The 9,419-nt window shown below is 37.7% G+C and overlaps 1 pseudogene; it reads right to left on the bottom strand.

Moving 5' to 3' along the window:
* Window positions 1–4,117: 4,117 nt before the first annotated feature.
* On the bottom strand, window positions 4,118–4,237 carry LOC125365057 (annotated as a pseudogene).
* Window positions 4,238–9,419: the final 5,182 nt, after the last annotated feature.

Raw genomic sequence — 9,419 nt, 5'->3', positions numbered from 1 at the left:
ATGATAGAATGCTAGAATCTCTTAAAATGCTCAAACTGCAAATAGGTCTGCTAGTTTTGCTTTACTATCTTTTCCTTTCAGTTCTGTTCAGTCTCAAAATGCAATTCACTGCTCTTTGGGTTCCACCAGGTAAAAGCAAGTTGAAGGATATAGGGGCTGCGTGGAACAGCCCTGCTTTGTTTGGGCTCAGGCTCTTGAATTCAAACCCTAATACTGGCACACACGCACACGTGTGCGCACCCCCCACACACACACTGCATGCAGCCCTCAGGGGGTATGGCCAGAAAGGTATGTAAATATCATTTTTCTAAAAACTATTTTTATCAATTTCATTTTAGAACTAGGGAAGGGAAAGGAATACCAAAATCGAGAGACAAAGGATACAAAGACAAACTATTCCAAAAGCAATACTTGCAAAACCATTTGGTGTAAACCAATTGAACAAAGCATGGGGGGAGAGGAAAGGGGGGGCGGATGGGGGAATGAGGGAGGAGGTAACAAGTTGAATAAGAAATGTACTCATTGCCTTACATATGAAACTGTAACCCCTCTGTACTTTACTTTGACAATAAAGAAAAAAAATTAAAATCATCTTTAAGTAATTGCACAAAGGGGTTTCAATTCAATATGTCAATCGATGAATACATTGTAGCTCTTCACTAATATACTTTCCATGGTTTTCTTGAAATCATGGTTTTACTGCCTGCAGCCATTGTGAGTGAGGAAGTTCCACACTTTAACATGAGACTCAGAGAACTCTTCAGAGCCCACCCCAGTGTGACTGCAATCTGAACCTTTAGAAACAGCTCTGCTGCCTCCCAGAACATGATGCTGGTGTCTGTCCTGTTCTTCCTTGTGGCCACTGTATGCTGCCCCCTTTGTCTAATTTATGCCTTATTCTTCCCTACTCAATGTCTTCTTCCCCGGGATCTGTTGTCCTGTGAAATCTTTCATAAACCCCAATGTAGACTTGTCCTGTTTCCTGTTTCAATTTTCCTTTAATTCGGAGCATATTATTACACTACTTGAATCATCTGTTGAGTCTCTTGGGTCTCATAGTCCTTAGTTTATGCACTGCTGCCTATATAATGGGCAAAGTGCTTGAAACTAACAAGCCCTAAGGAAGATAGTTTTAGGTAGGAAGAGGGAATCCATGAGATAGAAATATTATGTCAGAAATATGTCAGAAATATTAGTGAAATTATGGAACAATCCAATCCCAAGCAGGGAAATTCATAAATATCACCATAAAATTATTGAATTGAAACCCGTTGCTGTCAGTTTCCCCTTTTCTTCAAGGCATGTGTGAGAGACTAGTCTAGCAATGATTATAACATTTCTGTTGCTCTGATGAAGGATCTTAAGCTGAGATCTATCAGGTAGGGTTGCAACACTGCAAGTCCCTATCTATATTATTCTATATTTAAAATAAAACATTCATCATTACCCAGGTGCTGGTGGCTCACATCTATAATTCTAGGTACTTGGGAAGTTGAGATCTGAGGATAACAGATCAGATCTAGTCCAGGCAGGAAAGTCCATGAGACTCTTATCTCTGATTAACCAGCAAAAAACCAGAAGTGGAGTTCTTGCTCAAGTGGTAGAGCACTATCCTTGAGCAAAAAAGCTCACCAGTAGTGCCCAGATCCCAGGTTTAAGCCCCAAGACCACACACATGCACACACACACACACACACACACACACACACACACACACACACACACAAATTCACTATCAATATTAAAAAAATCTGGTGATTTCACTCAAAGTCTTACTTTTTGTTACACACATTCTACTGAAACTATTATCCACTGAGGAAAAATATACTGCACATTTTGTAAATGTCACTCTATTGATTTTAAATATATGTAAGCTTCTAAGTGACTGTTTCAATTGTTATTCCACAGAATAGCTAGTCAGTATAATAATTAATAGAATTCACATCCAATGTATATATGTACCCAAATAACAATTAATCTGGAGATCTCATTTCCTTGAATTTGATCTTGGTTTCAGACAACTGTATGGCCTTACTGTAAATTGTGTGTAATTCCCTTGTAGTCATCAATTCCGCCTATTAAAAGGGAATATTTTAAAAATCAGGCTGCTTTATCATTGCTTCTTAAATTAACTGAAGAATCTCTGTTTTCTCACAATTTAGTCGTCCATGTGTGTTTCTTCTGTACTGGTACACTACTATGCTAGAAAATACATGAGTTCTCTAGATAAACATTTAAGAGTGACTGTAGTACATTAAAATTTTTGAAAGATGTTTACCTTCCCAATTTTGATTTAACTTATATGATTAAGAGAGAAGATTTTTTATTGCTTTCCGAAGGTTCTACTTTCTAGAGATTCTGATTAATGAACATCTTTTAAGGAATTCAAACACAGTTATGATTTAGTTAGATACTTAGAACTCACTTTTCCCCTGTATGGAGGCAGATAAATCTTAAGTACTAGCTATGAAAGACAAGTTCTCTTTCAAATAGAAGACAATGTAACAGCTTTCTGAGTAACTTGATTTATTATTATAGACTCTACAAAAATCTTCTTTAAGGCAAACATAAAGCTCATTTCTTATTTTTATTGTTAATAATTTATGTGATCCTATTATTATGTCAGTGTATTGATTTTAAAAAATCAAGAATTTATCTAACATTTTTGAAGGACCAAATTCAAAGGCTTAAGAGGCCTTAAGAATAAAATGGTAGACTCACTGGTTTCTTAACTTGCAATATTTCACTTGAATTCAAACTCTTAGAGTAAATGAAAAAAATCAAAAAGGTTATTTATTACAGGCTTGAAGTCACATAAAATAAGAGAGGGCCTTGGATATGATATTGATTGAATTTTCTTGAAGATATATAATTTAGTTTTATGGTAAGTTTGGTAATGGGCATTGTCAAGTGACTTCGAAGTGGTCTATTAATTCCTATTGGGTTTATTATATTGATTTCAGAAAACAGGTTTATTGTCCTATTACTATTATTCCTTGGGAATTTAAGTAGAAAATGTTTCTCATTTTTTTAAAATATTGCTTCCAGGGTTGGAGACCTGGCTCAGTTGGTAGAGTGCCAGACAATGAGTGAAAGTGTCAGGTACTGAATTTGAGTCCCAATCTCAGACCTAAATAATAACACAAAAAAATTCCTTCCCTAAATAAGACTTTTCACAATGAAGTTAAAATTGAGAATAACCTGCCATCCAATTCACAGTCTTTTTTTTTCTCAAATTTTTATTATCAAACTGATGTACAGAGAGGTTACAGTATCATACGTTGGGCATTGGATACATTTCTTGTACTGTTTGTTGCCTTGTCCCTCATGCCCCCCTTTCCCTGCCCCCCTCCCTCCCCCCTTTCCCTCCCCCCCTCCCAGGTGTTCAGTTCACTTACACCAAACAGTTTTGCAAGTATTGCTTTTGTAGTTATTTCTCTTTTTTTACCCTCAATTCACAGTCTTTTAAACTTTAAATGGTTAGTGAAGATGTGGCCTGGTAGCTTGCAGTGGTGTGACCTGGGATTTGCTATCCTGCCGCAGTAATAATTCAGCTAGTGGAGCACCTCAGAACTTTGCGGCAGTATCTGCTCTTGACTTGTGCAAGCACTTAACATATTTCATCAAATCTAAAACTTCATCAGTTATAAATCATATTCATATTTTATATTCCATTAAGAAATAAAATGCTGCCAATTAAACTAAGACATGTCATTGATTAGAAGATATGTCTGTTTGCTGAAATATTAAATATGAAAAGACTTTTAAAATGCCAAGAAAAGGAATTAGCTGTGTTTCCCATGCTGTCTCCCCTCATGGCCTCTTGATTTCCCCTTTTAAGTCACAGAGCTTTGGAAAATGGTCATATAGGCATGTCTATGGGAGAATATTGGTGCTACAGTATGATTTCATGTGTTCTTTTAATGATGCTAATATATGGCTTAACAGAGACTAAAAGATGCCATTCAGGCTATATATTTTCCAATAAGATGGTAAGTGAGGTCCAGGTAACAGGGTTTCAGAAAGGTAGCCTTTCTTCATCTTTCATGAGTGTAGATAGAGGTTAACCAGTTCAGATGAAATCGGGCACGTTCAGGGTGGTATGGCCATAGACTAAAGCCTACAGCACCCGGTATTCCCAGGCGGCCTCCCATCCAAGTGCTAACCAAGGCCCGACCCTGCTTAGTTTCCGAGATCAGACGAGATCGGGCCCATTCAGGCTGGTATGGCAGTACACAGAGCTTGTTCAAAGATAGTCTCTTCCAGAGTGCTGCCACTCCCAGATGTCTGGGAGCACTGATTTAACCACAGAGACATGGCTGCAGAATATGTTATTCTGGATAGGTATGTTGCATTTCTAAAGAATGTGAAGTAACAGTGATCAGAGGGCTACACGCATACACTCATGCACACTCATAGAGCTCAATATCTAGCATCAATTCAAAGAGTCTTAAGGCCAGTAGCTGTTTTCTAGCCATTGCATTATGTAATGCATTAGCATTACACTTAATTTTATATTTATTTCATGACATTATTGTACTTTCTCTAACTTGCTTCCAAAAGGCTTTTCGAGTGTACTGACTCGTCTCCTCATGCATGCAGTACATAGAGATAGAGTGAACAAGTAGACGAGAAAAGGAGGTAAGCATTGCTGTGCTACTAAATCTAAGCAGTCTGAACAACAAACTGGAAACCAAAAGCTCTAGGTTTGGCTTGTCATTTCTTCTCATTTTGGTCAGTTAAATCCTTAAGACACTTCAGTATATTCCTATCTGAATGGTTCTTTGTAACCATTGAAGCAGACAAGTTCCTTTCTCAGTTATTTTTCCCCATTTTGGAATGGTATTATTTGAACAGAGGCTGAATATAAGTTTAGAATTACTGCAATTGATCCTTTAGTGTTTCCCTCATGTCTTTATTTTTCTAGAGGGGGAAATCAGTGTTATAGGCATCTTCCCTGGGCCTACTGGAAGTGGGGAAAAAATCAGTGCAACTAAATAAAACAGCTGTGAAATGTCAAAAGTATAGAATTTGGATGATTCCAGTTCCCCAAAGTTAATGACAATATGCTCATCTTTTTAATGGAAACATTGCTAGAAGGCTCCTGGCTACACAATCCATCATCTTGCAGAAGACTTGCTGACTTATGCTTTGTGACGGGCCAGTGAGAAAAATATACAAACTCATACACCAATGTTGCAAATCAATTCTGCGGCAAAGTGGAAATAACTCTTGTACCAATAAGCAGAAAGACCTACAGGGAAAAAAAATCCTTTTTCTGAGTTTCCAACTTGCAGATAGAAAGAGAAGTCATCAATCATGTTGGAGAGCTTCCATTTCAGGGACGTTGTTCTTAAAGACAAACCAGATGAAATCAGACAAGACCAGAATATGCAAAGGCCTTTGGATTTTTTCCATAGTCTGGTGCAGGGAGGAAACAAGGAAAAGGAAGACTTTCTTTTTCTCATTTTCTTTTACATGTGAAACTTGGAGTCCAGCAAAGGCATGTACATACACTCAGTTTATTGTCAAAATGACTAATTAATCACTCCATGAGTGGCTATTAATCATATATTAATGAGATAGTCTCTTTACTCTGGCAAATGCAGGGTCTGTGGAAACTCTCCTTAGTACCCCAAGCAAGCTAAAAGTATGCAAAACTCAATTAATCTTAGAACAGTAGGGGGAGAGGGGTGTTTGAAATTGCTCCAGTTCAAAAAGAAGCAAACAGCAAAGACATTTAAACCGTCCATACTTCGCTGTGTAAATTCAGGAGCTCTTAGTCACCCCCTACACATTCTTCTGTTGCTTTTTTCCCTCTGTCATGTTATACCTGCAGTTTAAGTCTCCCAATTTCCTCCCAACCTTGTACACTGAAACATAAGCTAATTAGGATGTGCTAAATTTAATAATTTGATTCTCAATCATACTGGATAATCAATGAATAGAAACCGAGAATGCATATTAACCTATCTATATACCTGTCCTATCTATCCTACCTATCTGTCCATTTGTTAAGTATCTATTATCTATCTATGTAACGTAGCTAGATAGAGTTGCATCAATTATGAATTCAATGTCATTGCTTATAGATCAACATCTAGATTGGAGTTCCATTTCCACATGGAGTGGTGATTGAACTGGGAGGTAAAGCTATGATGTTTACTTCAGTTCACAAAGGACTTTGTAAGGGAATCCTATAGTTTATATGCATTTAGTCTGTTCTGGGCCGTGTGCTGTGTGGTAAGTAAGGATAGACCAGTTTTTTTTTTTTTTTTTTTTTTTTTGGCCAGTCGTGGGCCTTGGACTCAGGGCCTGAGCACTGTCCCTGGCTTCTTCCGGCTCAAGGACTCTGCCACTTGAGCCACAGCGCCGCTCCTGGCCGTTTTCTGTATATGTGGTGCTGGGGAATCGAACCTAGGGCCTCGTGTATCCTAGGCAGGCACTCTTGCCACTAGGCTATATCCCCAGCCCATATAGACCAGTTTTATTTCTTCCCATTACAGACTTCTGTTTAGTGACAGACACGAACCAGCATTCTTCTAGTACAATTAAGGCAGAAGACAGAGGTGGCATGATGCATGTGAGCATTAAAGAACTTGATGTATTTTGGAATGGTTAGCGATACAGGAAAAGCATGAGCTGTTTGGGGAGCAGCTGACTGTGTATTGGGACTGCTGCTGGGAAGAGTTAAAGGGCAGATTGTGAAGGGTGTTACACATCTTTTGACATGTGTAGAGAATTCTCCAAAGTTTTTGTCAAGATTGGTGCCAGGACTTTGAGCACGAGGCCATGACTGGAAAAGACATTTGTTGGTAGTGGAGTGGTAGAAGTCTGTTTGGCATGTAAGAGGGACATGCATAACTAAGGCTGTGAGGGACGATTGCAATACATTTATTACATTAATGCCACCAAGTCTTTACCCTTCCTGGATACACCTTTTACAGAGCAGACCTCCCTCCTACTGGGTGTGTACACACAATATTCTCCTGACATGTTGACACTTGTGACTCACCCAATATTTTCAAGCCTGACCACTTACATTTGCACACTCACATTGCTTTAGACAGCAAACTATGGTCAACTGCCCAACTTTTGATGAGAACGGGAGAGAACTTAATTCCTCATTCTCTATAGATTATACAGCCTCCATTTTATAACTCCTGTTTATATTTATGAAATATAACTTTTAAGTCATCACATTTTTATCTGATTAGGAATCATCACATGCTTCTTATATTTCCTTTTCTTGATTGGCACATCTAATACTTTCCTACTTCAGGAAAAATTTCAGAGGAAATTTCCTGAGTTCACTGGAAGAGTAGAAAAGTGTTTTTTTTTTTTTTTTAAATTTGAATTTGTTGTAAAGGTAATGTACAGAGAGGTTACAGTTATGTAAGTGAAGTAATGAGTACATTTCTTTCGAACAGTGTTACCCCCTCCTTCATTTTCTCTCGCTTTCTCCTCTTTACTCCCAAGTTACCAAGTTCATTTCCAACATAGTGTCTAGAGAATATCACTGTTGAATTGGTTTGCTCTTTGTTCCACCATTTCTGTGATTTCCCTTCCCTTCCCCAAATTAGATAAACTTATATACAAGACAAAGGGTACAAAATAAACCCAGTGACAACAGGGAATAAACCAAACAGGAAAAAAAGAAATAACTATATACGTGCATTAGAACTAGGGAAGGGAAAAGGAATATCAAAATCAAGAGACAAAGGATAAAAAAACAAATGAGTCCGAAAGCAATACTTACAAAACCATTTGGTATAAACCAACTGTACAACTCATTGGAGTGGGAGGGGGGGTGGGAAGAAAAGGGAGGGGGAGGCAGGGAGGAAATGAAGGAGGAGGTAACAAGTTGAACAAGAAATGTACTCACTGCCTTACATATGAAACTGTAACCCCTCTGTACTTCACTTTGACAATAAAGGGGGGAAAAAGAAATAACTGCAAACAATACCAAAACCCCCCTTTGCTTCCATTTCTTGGAGTTCATTTCGATAAGCATCATTTTATATGGCCATTGAGCTATGTGCTAAGAATATCCTAATAGTTATTACAAATGAGGGGAACCATGCAGCCTATATTTCCACAACGGAATTCTATGCTTCCATCATAAAAAATGACATTGCCCCATTTGTAAGGAAATGAAAGACTTAGAAAAGTTTTTTAAGTATTGTATAAGAAGGGGTGGGACTCTGGTATATGCAAAGGAGTTGTCCAATGGTATAACTCTTATAAACAACAAACTTTCAGGTTAACAACACGAATACTAGGAAGCTGGAATATATGTAGAGACGAAGTGGGAAGACTTGCAGGGGGCAAGCAAAGGGAGAGAAGAAGATGGCTAAAACAGTCAAGATAGTTAACACACACATGTGAAAATGCAACCAGGAAATCTGATGGGATGGGTGGGGTTGGGAGAGATGCAAGAAAATAACGGAAGAAATGGCATTGATTAATAATAGACACTACTCATAAATGGGCGTGTTGACATGAAACCTCTTTGTACAACTCTTAAAGATAATTAAAAATCAGCAAGACATTATGAAAGAATAAAAGCTAAATAAAACGAAAGAATAAAAGCTAAATAAAACATAGAAGAGCTTTATTCTTTTTAATATTATCTTTAAATAGTTGTACATAGGAGTTGCTATTTAACAAAGCATATGAATACAGTATCTTCATTGTTGTCACCCCTTTCAATCCCCTACCTCCCCCAATTTCCTCCTAAGTCACTCCTGTGAAATAAACATATATTTCTCTCCACACAGACAGATACTTATTGAAAGTTTATTTCACTCTTGGGTCTTTGGCTGCCACTATTGTTTATCATATATTGCCAGATCTTAAAAAATAAAAACAAATAGATCCAGCATAGAAATATACTGAAAGAGGCCTTGGCTGAATCCTTTAAATGTAATAATGATTGCCTATAGATGAGCTGGGCCAACAGGCTTGATGCCAACAGAGTGATGCCAATGTCAGCATAGAAACATCAACTCCAATACAATGCTATTGATATCAGCATCTTTGTACTAGAGTAACATCATTGGCATCAGTGACAAATGGGCCATATGTGGGCTTTTTGACCCCTTGTTGGCTCAGAGTTAACTCATACTTTGCATTCTGGGAGTGAGAACAGATAGTACAATCTATATGGAGGACAAAAATGAGTACTTTAACACTACTTGGTGCTATCTTCCTTCTCTTTACAGTATCTCTTCCTAACAAGTATTTAAAATTGTACTGATTTCCAATTTAATAAAACAACATGAGATAATATGCAACAGAAAGACTACATTTCTTTTGTTAAGTTAATCCACATGTGCTTTAGTTTGGAAATAAGGACATCTCATGCATTTCTAGCAGTAGGTTAGCTCCTTTCTTTTGTGTTGTGCTTATCAAACTGT

Source organism: Perognathus longimembris, chromosome 16, assembly GCF_023159225.1.
Source record: "Perognathus longimembris pacificus isolate PPM17 chromosome 16, ASM2315922v1, whole genome shotgun sequence".
Lineage (NCBI taxonomy): Eukaryota > Metazoa > Chordata > Mammalia > Rodentia > Heteromyidae > Perognathus > Perognathus longimembris.
This window is presented reverse-complemented; position numbering and strand designations above follow the sequence as displayed.